Genomic DNA, 16447 nt, shown 5'->3' with positions numbered 1-16447 from the left:
AGAAGCAGAAAAGCACCTGGAAAACAGGATGGTCTCTGGTATCTTTATTATTGAAATGAGAAAAGGAAACCCCTTGCTGTTATTTACATTGAGGCTTTTTCTTCTGCTCCTTAGCTAGCTAAGAAAAAGCTAAGATTTTTAAACATTAGAATGCAGGAAGGGAAGAAATATTCTAAAGGCTACTTTCAGGCAAGGGAACTTCTGTCAGCAGACACTACGTATCACTGCTTACTCAATACAGCTGCCATCACACATAGCCATATAGCTCTCTTAGCCTTAGACCAAGAGGAAAATTCTAAGCAGAGCTAATTGGAGTTTTGTCCAAGAAAGAGATGGGGGACCAAGATCACATTCATGTTCTGCAGTAGGTAACCCCCCTGGTATACATATATGACTGTGAGTAGAAGATAGGGCATATTGCTATGGAGCACACTAGTGCACAGCTTGTGAGCAGCCACCAGTACCTTCTTTGGACATACCAACTCACAGCACTTTTGTTTTACAGTGTTGTCTTTCAGTCTGGTAGAGAAATTATGAAACCTAGTGGGGAAAGAGTAGTAACAACTTCATGGGTTTCACCAGGGGAAAAATGTAATACACTGCTGTAAGTAGTATTTGGTTTATTCTTTTGTTCCAGTAGTATGCATTTAGCTCTTTATTGAAGGATTATTATAGAGAAACAAATGCTTCTCAGTTGTTTAGTCACTACTTTTGATATCTATCACAGTCTTAGAAGCTCGTTCCTATTTCATTCAGAGGCAACAGTTGTTGACTTTGTGAGTTAGTTGTTGAAGGAATTTCATCGTGGAAGTCAAAGCGGGTACTCTTTGGTTCTTCAGTTCGTACTTCGTAAGTTTCTAATTCCACAGAGCTGATATTTTAGAAGATCGACTGTCATATGTCTGGAAAGCTAACATCTCTAGAAAGTAAATAATGCCAAAGAGGAGGGGAGAAGGAGCATCCTATTGCTACATGGTATCTTCTCTCCCCACTTCAAGTCAGCAGCGATCTTACCTACCTGTCATAATTCTCTGGAAAAGCAGAGTTTTGGCCATAATGGCAACTGACCTTATGGGGTGCTGGCCATGTGCATTTCCATGATATGACTGGCTCTTGAGTTAAATGCATACGTAAAAATGCCTAAACATTTCATGCTCTGAACTCTCTATAGAGATGTATTTATTTTCTCAAACTGTAATTTATTCCAGAAAGTAAACCGGATCAGTCTCTCCATAAGTTACAACTCGAACCAGTTTGTTGGCTGATCCTTCTGTTGTAGAAAACATATCAATTCTGCTTTACAGAGCATAATATGCCAACTTTAGTAATAAGGAAACTGTTGTAGTTTATATACTTAACTGCCTATAGGCATGCCAGGAGTTCTTCCTCTCTTCCTGAGGAGATTACATATTCCTCAACTCATCTCATGCCTACTAACATGTATCAACATAATATCTCTGGTAGCATCCCAGGACTATTTTTAAAAGAATTGGAATTACCATTTTTGCCTGCATCCCAATGTATTATATTTTGCTTGGCATGTATCAGCTTTGTAGACTGTAAATCTTGAGACAGGGATTACTCCTGTTTGTTTATGTCCTTAGTGGCCTAAAGGCATTATCAGCTTTATTCATCAAATTACTAGCAGCAGAGGGGATCATTGTGAGCACAAACCCAAACTTTAGCAATCACTTCCGATGGGATCACAGGGGAAGGCTAATGAAGTCCGTGTGGCCTTTCAATTCTATTATCATACACCTCTTTTTTTCCGGTACAGTAAAAAGATGCACTAACTCTTCAAACAAATAACTAAGAGCTATTGGGATTTTAGTAAACAGATTGAACAAAGATTCAGCATTTTCTTATTCTAGGCAGTCTGAACAATTAATTAACAGCTTCCTTCTTTGTCATTAATTTTGTTGCCATAGTAGCCTCTGTAAGTGGTTTCTAACAAACAAGTAAGATTTATCTGTCACACTCTAAATTGATCATAAAACAAATGATTTCACAGTCATTTTTGTTTCGTAATGACGGCTAAAGCACAGTGAATCATTACAACAGAGTTTTCTGAGAAGTATAAGGTGTCAGTTGTCTTAAAAAGCAATCTTAAGAAACAAATCCAGAGATTAAAAGGGAAGTGCCAGTTTTATGCAAAAAAAAATACTGTCTCCATCAAAAAATGACAAAAAAATATAAATTATAAATAGAAAATATTTCTAGATTTTTTTAACTCAAATTAAGCATATTTTGCTTGGATATAAATATTTCCATCCACAATTTTTTTTCTCCAAATCCACAGCTGCTGAGACACCATGGAGGAAAACATTGTAAGAGAACTTCCTCAAGAACAGAGTTAAAATTAATTAGTTGAAACAGAGGGATTTTTCTTCTACTTCAGATTGCTTCGATTGTAAAAAGAACAGCAGCCCACAAGGGAGAAAGTGGGGGGAGAAACACATCTGCAAACTAAATGCAGACTAAGTTCTGACCATCATCATGTGCTAGGGGTTTGGACATGTTTGGAGAACTACAGGCTGCAACCTGCAAATTGGATCAATATGTTTCCTGCCTGATAAATTCCAGGAGGGAGATAACGGGTGCATTATTGGAAAAGATTGTTGTTGCCTTTCTTCTAGAGGACAAGGTGACAGATTCTCTTAAAGCAGTAACTGCTCTTTGCTTCTTCACAAAACAATGCTTTGAAAAGGAGAGTCATTTCCAACCTTGTCCAATCTATAACCTGTCTCAGCTGGAGTGGGGAGCAGAGAAGAGTTGGCAACATAGTCAAATTACTCAGATTTCCTTGACTAAGAAGCTAGTAATAATCCCAGCGGCAAAATGCTCTAGTCACATCTGTCAACTCTTTCCACCAAGGAAAACAAAACAAACATGAAGGCAATGGGACTTATGTTCCTCATTATATTAGTCATTTTCTACAGTCAAACCCAAGTGGCCTTGAATATTTTGTTATACTATTGATATCCAAAGTAATTGATTCAGTTACAGACTGAATCACACAGTTAAATCTTACTGAGATCAAATTTTTTTGTTCTTTATCTCACCTCTTGAAAGACCTAAAGTGCAAATTTTTTGGTCATCCCCCTTACTGATCAAGGAATATGAGCAGTTTTGGGGAGATCATGCAGTCATGAAAGGTGTGATGCCACAAATACAGAATGGTACTGAGAACATGCAAATTTCCCAGTTTTCTAGTAAAAATGTTTCCATCAGTTTAAACATTCACTTTTTTTATTGTTCCATTTATCTCTTGGGACAGGCTCCTATAAGCTACCAAACTGCGGAGATAAAACATGTAGAAATAAGGGGACCAAGGAGGAGGGATTTGTCTGTGATAACAGCACTGAACTGAGGGATATAACATTCTAGATGTCGGTGAGTAGCATAGGTCCTTGTTCCCCCTTCCACCACAATCCCCCCAGCTGCCTCAGTTTAAGCATTTGCCTGGCCATACCCAAAACCAGACTAGGGTCATTAAAAAATCATTTGAAAAAATGGTTCTTTTAACATGAATAATTTCTCAGATCCCATTTACAAAGAATCTGCTGAGCCTTTAAGCTCTGCTGAAGGGAGGGCAACCTCTGGTGATGAGTGTGGAAATGAGAACTTGAAGGCAGTATGCTTCAAAATCAGATCTGTACAATATGGTATCAAAATAATATAAAAATGCAGCATAAGAGAAAAGAGCAAGTCTGATTTTTGTTCACTGTGGTTATTTTTAACTGAACCTCTGCCCGTCCATCTATTACACCTTTACTGGCAGAGCAGGGGCAGTGGCAAATTTGAACCCACTTTTGAGCCAGCATAAAAGTTGGAGAGAAGTCACAAAATGTAATTTCATTACTGGAAGTTTAATGAAAACCGGCAGCCGGACAGCAAAGCAGCACAGAAATTGCTGCCTAGGGAGAGGGAGGCAGGCAGAGCAGCCTGGGTGTACTCTGCCTGGGAACAGCCAATGGGCAGGTGTAGGCAGACCTGCCAGCTGGCACAATGTGCTTCACAGTATAGGCTGTCCCTCGCCTGCAGGGACCTGAGGCAGAGCCAGGAAACTGAGGTGCAAGTTTTAAGGGACAGGGGGCATTAATCCATTAGAGGAGGCTTCTTGTCTGCTCACAGAGCAATTTGTTGCCAGGGATCTGCGGTGCTTTAAATGTTGGGCAAAGTCTACCATGGCATGTGCCTGCATGGTCTGGGTGATGACACCAGCCTGCTGGACTCACACAACTAAAGATAGTTCTGCTCTGGGTCAGAGACAACTTGAAGCCAGATAAAATCACTAGCAATGCTGAGGCCAAGTTAACTGCACTGAGTCAGAGCTAATGAACACTGCCAATCACAGCAATTTATAAGCTTGTACTCAGCATCATGCTAACTGTGCTACACAGCTTCTGGTTGGCTTCAAAAATGGACAGAGGGAGCTCCTCTGCTACGTAGATGTAAACTCTTAGCTGTAGGTCTATGGACTCTCACAGAGTATCTGAATCCTGGGAAACTCAAGTATAAACCAAGGATTTCAACTTTTGGGGAAATTCTGCAGAAGGGAGTACAAATGGAGAACTAAGAGAGTGAGGAAAAGTCTCTGAGACAAGTCCAAGGGCTGTTCAGTTACAGCTCTCTACATTGATTTAGGCTCTACAGTCTTAGGCACATCGTGCATTCAGTAGTGAGGCTGTCAGCAGTCCAGTGGGTCCTCAGCACACGCAGTGAAACATCTTCAAAAAACCAAAACACTGTCATGAAGGACATTCACGTAGACTTGTGAGGGGTTTTTTTATAACTTAAAGACCTTAAAATAATATGGTACATTTGTCTATCAAACACTGACTTTTTTTCTGAAAGCTCATCCTGTGGTACTACAAGCTGCCTGCTGACTGTACGGCTCTTGACAAACTTTCCGACAGAAATCCCAACTCACTTCAACCTATAGACAGAGTCATCAAAGATGCAGTAATAGTGGAAGGACTGCTGGACTGACCATTATAAAATCTTGCATCATAGGCCTCTAGCATTAAAGTGAAATGCTCCTAGAAGGATTACAGAAAGATCAGAGATTCAAAATGTTTCATGACCCAGCACAAGAGAACAACCAGCTTTCTCTGTATATCTACACTTCATTGGGAACAGATAGTGCAGTTGATTGATCTCACTCATGTGTGACAGACACAAGAACCTGACAGGAGCTCTTCTGCAGAACTTTGGCCAGGATTTCAGAAACATTGCTGAATAGTTCAACCCCATCACCTCCCCCCCCCCCCCCCCCGAAAAAAAGAAAAACAACAAAAAAGAAGGAATATTGGACAAAGGTATGAAATCGTGTTACAGAATAAAGCTATGTGTTCAACCTGTTACTCTGTAGTCCTTTCCTTATCCCCTTGTTTCTTTGTCACCTCAAAAAGTAAAAAAGCTGTGTGAAGAGAAAATAAAAAATGAAAGAACACTCAGGATATTTTCATGGAATGACAGAAACACAGAACACTGTGAATAACTACAAAGGAATTTGGTGGCCCTAAAACATTAGAATAGCATTATGAAGAAATTAAGTCTCCTCTAAACAAAACAGTCAATTTTACAAACAGGATGCCATATTTCAGACTCAGGTCTCTCCTGGATTTGACCTTTGCTTTCAAGATCTTTGGTCTCTCTAAAACATTTTCCTTTATTCTCTTTGGTTCTGGTTCTTGTTTCAATTAGATCAAGTCAGGTTTACACTGAGACTGTAAGAATAGGGACATCTATGTGCTACCTGTCAAGTACTGTTGTAACTATGTTCAATTGCACTTGTAAATCTAGTGCCTCTGTGAAGTCCCATATTATGAAAACTGTGCTTTGTCTTCCCTTCCTCTAGTTTGTGTAACAACTCCATGTACTTTTGTTGGGGGCTTCAAAGGTAGAAAACCTTCTAAGAAAACCACTAAGTACAATAGTAAGAAACTGTTATTAGCAATACCGAGAAGAAAGAGTTCATGTACCACTCAATGGGAGGAAAAATTATTTTTAGGATCAGCAGTGACCAGAAAGCCACAACAGTTAACACTGAGGACAAAGAAGTAGTAGTTCAGCTCATAACAGGACAAAGTATATTAAAAAGAACTGAGATAAGTTAAAATATTTCAAATTGTCTGGATCTTATGAATTTCACCCTGGAATACATAGATCACTGACAGAGAAAATCTTGGAGCTGATGGCAATTAACTTTGAGAGCTGAGGTCAGAAACAGCCAACTCAGCAAATGCTCAAACAAGATTAGTTTTACTATGAAGGACCTGAGGTTATCTAGTAGATCAGAAGCTTCAACTGAGTCACTGTCACATATGTATGAATATCAGATTGGAAATATAAAGGAGAATGTTGTCTACAAGACTTGTGAGGGAATTCTCTTTTTCTATTTCACTTTGGAAAGACTTCAACCATAACCTTAGGTAAAGTGTTGGATGCCATATTTTAAGGAGGATGTGACCAACTAACAGCGAGTACTCTACAAAGTACAACAAAAAAATTGAAGGGCTAATTTGTTGATTAATCCAAAGAAGACAAAACTTAGGGAAACATGACAAAAGATCCTGAACGTCTCAAATGTGGTTGCAAGAAAAAAGGGAATTATCTATTCCTGTTCACTGCAGGTAGAACAGAAGTAGCTCGCGTGTTACAAAAAGAAAAAAAAGCATTTTTCAAATAGTAAGGAAAATTAGGCATTGGAATGAATTCCCTAAAGACTCTCCATCACTGGAGGCCCTTGGAAACGGACCAGCCACTGATCTGATGGGAAAAGTGTCAGTATTGTTGATGCAGCTGCAGGGCCCTCAAGCTACTTCCTAATTTTCTAGGATAATTTTAGGAAAAAAAAGTATGGCTACTTAGATGAAGAACAATTTTTTTTACTTCTGAGATATTTTAGGCAATAGTATGTATTACCTTTTCCTTAGTTAATTTTTAATAATGTTCTGAAAGCTAAAGTTAATAAGTAGCTTGACCCAAGATATTCTTTCATCTTTCTACTTTTGTTTTTGCTCTTTGAGTAAACTGCTTGGTCAAGCTTTCCTCAGATTCTTAGAATACCTCTTGAACACAATATTCAGGGTTTTTTTGGGTTTTTTTCCGAATGTGGGATCAATGACATTAAGTAAGAACACAGTCTTTCCTGAATGGTTGCCTACAGCCACTTTTGGATCATTTCTTCTGTAGAGTCAACCAACCATATTAAAGTTGATGTGGTTTCCTTTAAGTTTTTCTTTTTTGTTTGCTTGGTTTTTGTTTTTTTTATTTGTGGCATTAAGTAGTCACTTTCTCTGTATTTTCCCTTTACTGAAACGATAACTGACCCTAGAAATCTGAGTCATTCTGGAGCAGTATATCTTGGGACCCTCAATCCCAGAAGTGCTATGTGGCACTTAGGGACACGGTTTAGTGGTGGACTTGGCAGCACCAGATTAACAGTTGGACTTGATGATCTTAAATGTCTTTTTCAACCTAAATGATTCTAAGATTCTATGATTGGTTATCATGTACGCTAATCCAAAAAAAATCCTTTAATGTTTACTATTTGAATGGGTAGCCTTTCTTCACACTTTAGCTAAAAAGCAGGAGAGAAAGGACATGAACCTGCCAACATTCTGCTGGGCTGTGATGGAAAAAAAATTAAGGGTTGTTTTCTAACCGTTCATTTTGGTTGTCACTTGGTCATCTGAACAGTCCTCGTTTTTTAAGTACTGTCTCTTCCAAGTTTCACTGCTGCTTCTGGAGACTTGGACAGTAGAGGTGACAGTGGATTTCTCCTCTTAGCTGGAGAAGATGTTTTAACTGCCTTTCAGAAGTGAAATCAATTTGTATCTTTCTGTATATGGCAACAGACTTTCACTGTGACACCTGCTTTGGTCAAGGGGATTACTCCTCCTGGAAGGCAGCAATACTGATGATGTTCACTTGAGCAGCTGTCCTCCATCTGCTATTATTATTATTATTATTCATGATGTGTGACTGATTCTTCTGAGGGCCTCAGGCACAGAAAACTTAGCAGTTCTTTGCTGTCTTTCTTTTAAAGGGACCTAAATGGACAATTATTGTCTCTGAAATGTGCTATGGCCAACATTTCATCTCATCTATAGTTCAGATATCTCTGTGCAGCCAGAATGTGGACAATGAAAAGGTGTAAGATGGGTCATTATCCATATGCTGAGAGCTATCAGTTGCACACTTAGTGCCTCTCCAACAATGTCATTCATTACCTAGTATCATACTGAGTGAGCTTAACAGATGGAACAAAGAGAAGACACTAGTAGTGACTCCATCTAGACAAAACTGAGCCACAATATGGACTGGGGTCATTTTAATTGAGGGTGTATCTCCATAATTAATTATTGAGCTTTTAAATTCTGTGCTTATTTTACATAATTTGTATCCATCTGAAAGTCATACTGGTTATATTCAGCTTCTTAATGCTGGCACTTGTGTCAAGAAATTAGCAGTACATGGAAGGGTACAGGTAAATGGGAGAAAGACAGGAAAAAAAGTGTTTGGAATGGGACATATAAGATCTGCAAATGCTTATTCTGAAAAATAAATAAATAAATTAAATCAGCTACCATATAAAGTAATTTTTCCTTCTAATATTTGAGAGATTACCATAAAGAAAGTTATGTTCAACTGTATATCCTCACTATAAATAAGACACCAAATGGCTTCCTATGGAGCAAATAGAGTATAATCCAATATCTGGATTTCAGAAATACCCAAGTATTGTGTAGCCCTGGAAGAGACTACATGGGGTGGCACTGAAATATTCCTTACTGGAAGATTGTGTAAATAATCACCGATTATCTAGACAACTTTGCTCTCGTTGGTAATGAAGGCAAAGGAGCCAAATTATCTTTGCTGTCCATAAGTTGTTCTTGACTGTTGACACTAAAGATCTCCCTTCTTTTTGTGTTATGTCCCAGGAGTTAAGATCAGCAAAGATTATCATCTAATTGCCACTCTGAAGCACAAGATGATGGCACTGGAGTGAGGGTAGTAAAGAGCTTTACTCTAATCTGAGTCTGTGAACATCTTGTGTAGTTTGCAGGAGTCTCTCAGCCATTCCCATTCTTCTGGGCAGTAGCTATCAGTAACATAACAGGGAGGTATTTAAGGATGCTTCTGGGCTCTTCCTCCAGCAGAGGAAGCACTTGCCACCATTTCTAGAAATACCTTGAAAAGACCTCAAAACATAAAAGCCAGTGGAAGGTGAATCTGCTGTCTGAGTTGGTGGTTGATTTGTTTTCCCTGTATCCATATTAATTTCAGTCTTTTGCAGTATCTCTGGCCACAGCTCTTACTCAGGTAAGCAAAATGCCATTTTAGTTTTTCTAATAATCACTTGCTCCATGTCTTGCTGTGGGCAATAAAAAAACAGGTGGAAGGTCACAGGTGCTCTGAATCGTCATTCAAAAATAAAAGTAAAAAATGTATACAAAATCATAGAATTGTTAAGTTTGGAAAAGACCTCCAAGATCATCAAGTCCAACCATTAATTGAGCACGGCCATGTTCACCACTAAACCATGTCCCTAAGTGCCACATCCCCGTGTTTTTTGAACACTTCCAGGAATGATGATTCTACCACCCCCCTGGAAAGCCTGTTCCAATGCTGGACAATCCTTTCCATGAAGAAACTTTTCTGAATATCCAATTTAAACCTTCCCTGGTACAATCTAAGGCTTTATCCTCTCACCCTACTGCCTGTTACATAGGAGAAGAGACCGACTTCTGCCTCGCTTCAATCTCCTTTCAGGTTGTAGAGAACAATAAGATCCCCCCTGTGCCTCCTTTTCTCCAGACTGAACGCTCCCATCTTGACCACTCGGTCAGTCCTCATAATACTTGTGCTTGAGTCCTTGCACCATCTTCGTTGTGTTTACTTTAGCTTGCACATACAACTCATGATTTGGACACAACAGTCTTTACAAAATCACAGTCCGGTTTGAATTTCTGTTTTAATAAAATGTAACTGTCTCTCCATGGCAGTTTTGTGAGATTTACCTCCCCCATCTTCCCATTTTCTTCGCACACATTCCCTTCAAGACTCTAGCTTGTAGATTTTCACCAGCTACCAAACTATTTGGTTTCCATCTTTTCAATAATTCAAATATATGTGTCAAATGCACACATGGAACATTTCCAGGTAGTAACATTCCCTTTCCTCTCTTCCTTTTTGTAGCCAGGTAATTTACATATAAGGTGCACAAAGATAACATGTTCTTCCGTGGTTCAGGTCTGTGCATCAGCTTCACCTGCTTTCTCTTTGCAGCCCTGCATTGAAGCCTCTGGTGGGATAGCTGTGCCCTGAGCAAAGCCTGGTGGCACAGAAGGTTTGGCCTTTCTGGCAGCATGACTTTAAGGCAGGCACGCGTATCTAATGCAGTGGCAGCAGGTCCGCATGCAGTGCTGGTACACAGATTAAAGGTATGGTTGCCATGATTACACGCTTGGGTGGAAAAGTGCTCTCCCTAGGCTCTTCCCTTCCTTTCTCCCTCTCCTTCCCATGTTTTTTGACAGATTGGTATTTTGCCAGTTGTGATTTCTTTGCTGAAGAAGCAGCAAGATAATGGAGCAGTGCTCCCTCCACCAAACTCCCGCAAGAGCCAGGCCAGGCTGACCATGTGCCCAGGATGTTTTAACAGGAGGACATAGCAGATGAGCCCAGCCCCAGGAGTCAGAGGCTTCCCATCCCATGTGGTGGCCATGAACTGTTTTCACCACTTTTGTTTTTCCCTACTCCCCATAAAACCAAGACACTTGTTTAACCATAAGGGTGTCAAGGGCAAAGGTTTGAGGACACTCCAAGAGGCATTTAGTGACCCCAATAGAAAAAACTTAAGAAACTCCACCACAGCAAGAACAAGTAATAAAAGTGTCAGAGAAAAAGAGGCTTCTCTGGAGAATGGGTTGAGGGTTCATAATCAGGAAATAAAAGAGAGATTAAGAAAACAAGAACTGTGAAAGAGGAGGAGACACTTACAAATAAAAAAAAATCCATGAGATTTGCAGTGAAAGACATGGGATAAATGGAAAAAGCTGACCTAGGTTAAACTAATTATTTAACTAGATCACTATCCTGTTTCTTCCTTCAATATCTATACCAGATGCTGCAGAGAAGTGGTACAAGAGATATCTACACAGTTATAGAAGAAGCTTCACCGAAATCCCAGGCTGAGGATTGTTGAGTTCAACCTTCCATCAGGCAACTGCTGTGTAACTGCTTAATAAATATGTAATATATAAAATACATCTATGATGGCATTCCTATTGATGTAAATATCTATTTCTTGTGACACCTATTGATAATACCTTGGGGCAATATTTTCCAAAGGGAAATTTCACCTTCTATCTCCTTTTCAGTAGAACTGTCTTGCCTTTTAACTTAATTGGTTTTCCTTTGCTTCTGCATTATGATAAAGGTGGAGCACACCCATACCCAAACTATTTTATGCCACTTAGTATACATACATCTAATATGTACATGTATCAAATTAATATGATATTTATCCTCTTTTTAAATGACATGATACTAATTTGTATGTACATTGTAATTCTTCAGGAATCAGACTTGTGAACAAGGACATTTTTAAAGTGTGTTTTAGATGAATGATGTCTAAGCTTTCTCCACATAGCAGCTGTTGACTACACTTGTATCAAATTTTTAAGACACATGTCTAACAACACTTTGCTTTGGCAATTTCAACAGTAACTCTTGGAAGTCTTAGGTGAGCCTTGATTCAAAAAACACTCATAGATAGATCTGAAAAGGAAGATTTTCATAAAGCTGCTGTTACAACCCAAATGCCAATACTGCATCTAGTTTCTCCCTTTATCCTAAATGTCTTTCAGTGTTTGCACTTCTTTCTCTCCACCCCCTGCCAAAGAAAACCACGAATATTACCCTAGGGGACATCATTATTTAAGAAAGAAACAGTGCAGTCAAAACCTTAGGATGACACAGATCATTCAACAGTTGTTCAATTACACTGAAAAGCTACTTATTTTTGAACATGGAGCTTTCACTCAACACAGGCCCAAGGCACCACTATCAGATTTGTCTCTGCAATATCTCGACCAGTCTGATGTAGGGCCTTTGCACATTACACAAGCTGTAGCCTTGTGTGAGGTTTACATCTAGGTTCAGAGTTTCTAAAGCATCTTGGAGCTGTGTTGGCTTTAAAAGATATTACCAAATCATAATCATTTCCAAGAACAAATTAAAAGTTGTTTTGGATACCTCTCATCCCCTTAATCCATCTGATATTGGTTTTGTTTGAGGTTTACAGGCCACTTTCCCTGCAGAATTCCTACAGAGTAATAGAATAGTATGCGACTACAGAGGCAAAAAGGACAGCAGTAACACCCAAAGTATTCCAAACTAAACCAAGCAGATGAAATGGAACATATTCCAAAATGAATAGTTTTGAAAATTATTGTTTAGGATGACATACAACTCCCACAGACCTTGAGTATGACCAATAGCAGTGTATGACCCTACAGATGGAAAAGTTGATTCCCATAGGTTTTTCTGAGAAGATTTCTATAAAAATGCTGCTCAATACTACCTTTGAAAGCAGTAAGAAAGCATAGAATCATAGAATCAACCAGGTTGGAAAAGACCTCAGAGATCATCAAGTCCAACCCTCGACCAAACACCACCGTAGTTACTAGACCATGGCACTAAGTGCCACATCCAGTCTCATCTTAAAAACCTCCAGGGACAGTGAATCCAGACCTCAAATCTTTCTCTGACAGCTGCATAGAAAAGCATACTGAAATGCAGAGGAGTGTCTTCTACCCCCTAAATCAGAGCAATCGTGGGCCACAGTGCTTATAACACTATTGTTCCGGCTGACAAGAACATAGAATTAGCTACAGGCTCCTCACTGCTCCTTGCCGTGATGACACTAGAGGAATCAAACCATTAATATTCTGTTCCTTTTACAGTCTCTTAAATACAACCCTTTGTTTATTTTAATTTTCTTAAACTTTCCATGAACCTGAGCTCCTCCTGACCTGAAAGCCTCAGCAATTCTGCTGACCCTTTGCTAAGTGTGCTTCTCAAAACATCTATAGTTATAACTGTGGGTCAGCTGCTCGCATATTAGCAACCTGGGTGGGAGCAATCGACTGCAGGGCCTTTTAGGGTAATGCAGTTTCAAAACACACTGAAAGGCATAGCAGTGAGAAGAAAATGACATACAGGCCTAATTCCTTTCTGCAGTTCAACTCTATGAACTGCAGTAATTCACCTCAAAGGAAAGATGAATGCGTTATTCTACATCTACACAATAGTAACAGAACAGAGTTATGTCCTAAGCATATTGCAAGAAACAAAAATAATTTTTTCACAACACTTTCTCCAGAATATAATTAAATTTGGGTTGCATGCATTCAAGATAAAAAAGATAACGTGTTAGCACAGGAATCTAGATGATGAAATAGTGTCCTCGTCCCATCCAGGACAGGGTTAATTTTTGCAGTAGCCAGAAGAGGGCATGGCTAGGACCGAGAGGTTATTCTATAACACCTCATATCATTTTCCAGGGATGGGGGGGAGGGTTCACTTCTGGGTCAGGGTAGCATGGCAGAAGGAGCAGTCCTGCATTATTTGGGGTTTCTGCATGCTGAGCAATGATGTTTCTTTTTCTTGTACACTCTTTTATTAGTACTGTTGCCATCACTGGTGATTTCTTATCTCCTTACCATTTCCAGTAAATTGTTCTTATCTCAACCTCTGATCTCTACCTTTTGTGCCTCCAGTTCTCCTCTCCAGTCTGTCACAGGAGAGGAGGAGAGGAAGGGGGAGTGAGCAATGGGCACATGGTTTGGAGTGGTTTCAGTGGGAACACTAAATTGGAGAACACCATTCCTAAACCATGACAAAAAGTCAGAATGCAATTCAGTTTACATACCTGTATGCAGGAAGATAACTTCTCAGTGGCCCCATCACAGTATTTCCAAAGGAATATTACAAATTCTCATGGCCAATCCTGCAAGAAGTGGAAAGAATAGTTAAAACTAGAGTTTCCAAAGGAAAAGCAAATAAGATCAGCTGTTTCCTTGGATACGCAATGCTAAGTATCAGTGTAGATTTGGTTTAGAGGATGTTAAACACTGTAAACTACGGGAGTAGCTAGATCATAACAATCATTTAAACACAGCAAAGTTCAAGTGAAATAAAATACAAAGTGGTGAGTTGTTTTTAAAGACAAGTTATTGAAAACCATTGGTGTAAAAATGCAATGAATATGTGGGACTGGATTAGAAAGAAAAGAAAAAAGAGTGAATACTGCATCAATTTATATTCCCTTTGAACTGCCTGTAATACAGATCTTAAAGTGCATTTTCAAACATATAGCATATCAAAGATGTATACATTTATTTCTAGCCATGGCACTTCTAGGATTTTGGTAAATGAAACCAGAAATAGTCTCGTGGAACTGTGCTGTGTGACAAAGCATGTACTGATGCGTTCTGCCCAACATCAATAAACAATTGTTTTATCCTTTAAATGAAGGAAAGAATTTCAGCAGCAAGCAAATGCCTTACATCTTGCATGAATTCTTCAACAGAGTCAAAGCAAACCTGTCTTCTCAACCTCCTGTATGTGCTATTCCTACTCAAAACATAAGTCATATTCCCTGAGATCTATCAGTTGCTAAGTTTTCGATCATGCCAGCCATGATACCTTGATACACAAGGGACGATGATATACAAGGCACTAAAGCTTTCTGCTATAATCCCCTCTGGGGTCCACACCTGTTGTTGTAAGGGTAATTATCCCTGAGGCAAATTTTTGCACTTTTCATATAAAAATCACCTCTCGCATAAGACACGAAATTTAAAATCATCCCCTTCACGGATATTGAGTCACTCCATTACCTCTGGGAGAGATATAAATTATGCATTCTTTGGTTCTCTTTAAAATTTTAGATGCACAAGGGGACAGAGAAACATCTAAATGGTACTAAAAATACAAAGTATTGAAGAAAAAAACAATAACTTGTATGGTATTAACTGGTACAGTGCTCCAAAGGCTCCCTGCTTGGTCAAGAAAAGCACTGAAACATAACAGCAGGCCTCCATGCTAATGGCTGCTAGTGACAAGGACTCATTGAATGTCACTGCTTCACATACTGTGTACTGTTCATTTTTCTTATCTGTGTGACCTCTCTTTTGAAATGACTGATGAAACTCCCCTGAATTAGCATCTCTGCTTCTGGGCATTTGCCAGCAAGATGGCATTTAGCAACATCTCTACTAAATACTTAAATAAAGCAAGGGGAAAAATCATAATCTTAACAAAAAATAGTCATCATGTCTGTTAAAGAATACTCAGCGTGTACTGCAAAAGGGCTGCTTCTCTGAAGACTTCTCCTTAGGTTATTTTTTACCTTTATGTCCTTCAAGAGTACTGGCTTGTCACAATACATGCATTCACATTTCAGACTTGGCTAACATTTTCATAATGAGTGTGAATAAAAAGAAATAGCTGTTACTGCAAGAAAAAAAGAAATGCCTCTGTTCCGATGCCCTGCTGCTATGATGACCTATTTCACACTAGCATCTGTTCTCTTCTCATGAACCACTCCAGATGTAAGCTGGCAAAACAGCACTGCAAGTATGTTACCCAGACGTTCACTGATTGCTGCAGATGTTTTCTTCCATGTTTCAATTTTAATGTGTGCCTGATTAATTTTTTCATTGTTATTTCAGCTACTTGGGCCACAGATTTTCCTGTGAAGTTTGCAGAATGCAGGATCTAGTCTGCATCCATAAGGAGGAGCTCCCTTTGTGTAAACAGGTTCATTAATGTCTGGAATAACCAGTCAACAGAGCCTGGGCCTGAACTGCCAAAAGAAATGTAAACTTTGGCAATCTATTATGCCTTAATAATATTTGCCTGAGGATTTAACACAATGTTCATTTCAATTTCAAAATTATAGATGTTTGTAATATTCAAATGCATCAGTCTGACCAAAAATATTATGCCCAATCTCTGCCTCAAGCCCTTGACCTGAATGAGGTTAGTGACAGGGATATGAATGACTTGAGCAGAAAATGAAACACAAAAGTAGTTTTATCGTGAAGTACAATATTTCTTCTGTCACTTAACCATTTTTTTCCTCTCAAAATTACAGGGTAGACTGCAAATCTTCAAGTCTAGCAGCCACTACGACAGTCTAAGTGCCATTTAAAAGAATAATAATTTATGAGGCGCCTTGGTAGAATAGCAAAGGTCACAGAGAAGACTCTCCAGGGAGGAGAGGATGACAAAGGTTACTCAGATGACTGAAGACTCGCCTACAGGAAGGGATTTTCTCAGAAGGAAGATGTTTTCTTGCAACAGCTTCATCCTACTTAACACACACTTGCCTCATCCAAATTAACAGTTCACCTTTAAGTTAGCTATA

At 39.1% G+C, this 16447-nt stretch overlaps 1 protein-coding gene across 8 annotated transcripts in view; it reads right to left on the bottom strand.

Annotated features, from left to right (window-relative positions):
* The window catches only part of ENOX1 (ecto-NOX disulfide-thiol exchanger 1), a 363435-nt gene that overhangs the window by 231902 nt on the left and 115086 nt on the right, over nucleotides 1-16447 (bottom strand). For all 8 annotated transcript variants that reach the window (XM_027649508.1, XM_027649489.1, XM_027649479.1 and 5 more), the window contains one exon: nucleotides 13946-14023. The gene's annotated coding sequence lies outside the window, so the exon portion shown is untranslated. The remainder of the gene's footprint in view (nucleotides 1-13945; nucleotides 14024-16447) is intronic.

This window comes from Corapipo altera, unplaced genomic scaffold (genome assembly GCF_003945725.1).
Source record: "Corapipo altera isolate COAL_440 unplaced genomic scaffold, ASM394572v1 0, whole genome shotgun sequence".
NCBI lineage: Eukaryota > Metazoa > Chordata > Aves > Passeriformes > Pipridae > Corapipo > Corapipo altera.
Note: the sequence above shows the minus strand (reverse complement) of the source record. Positions and strands in the feature narration are given on the sequence as shown.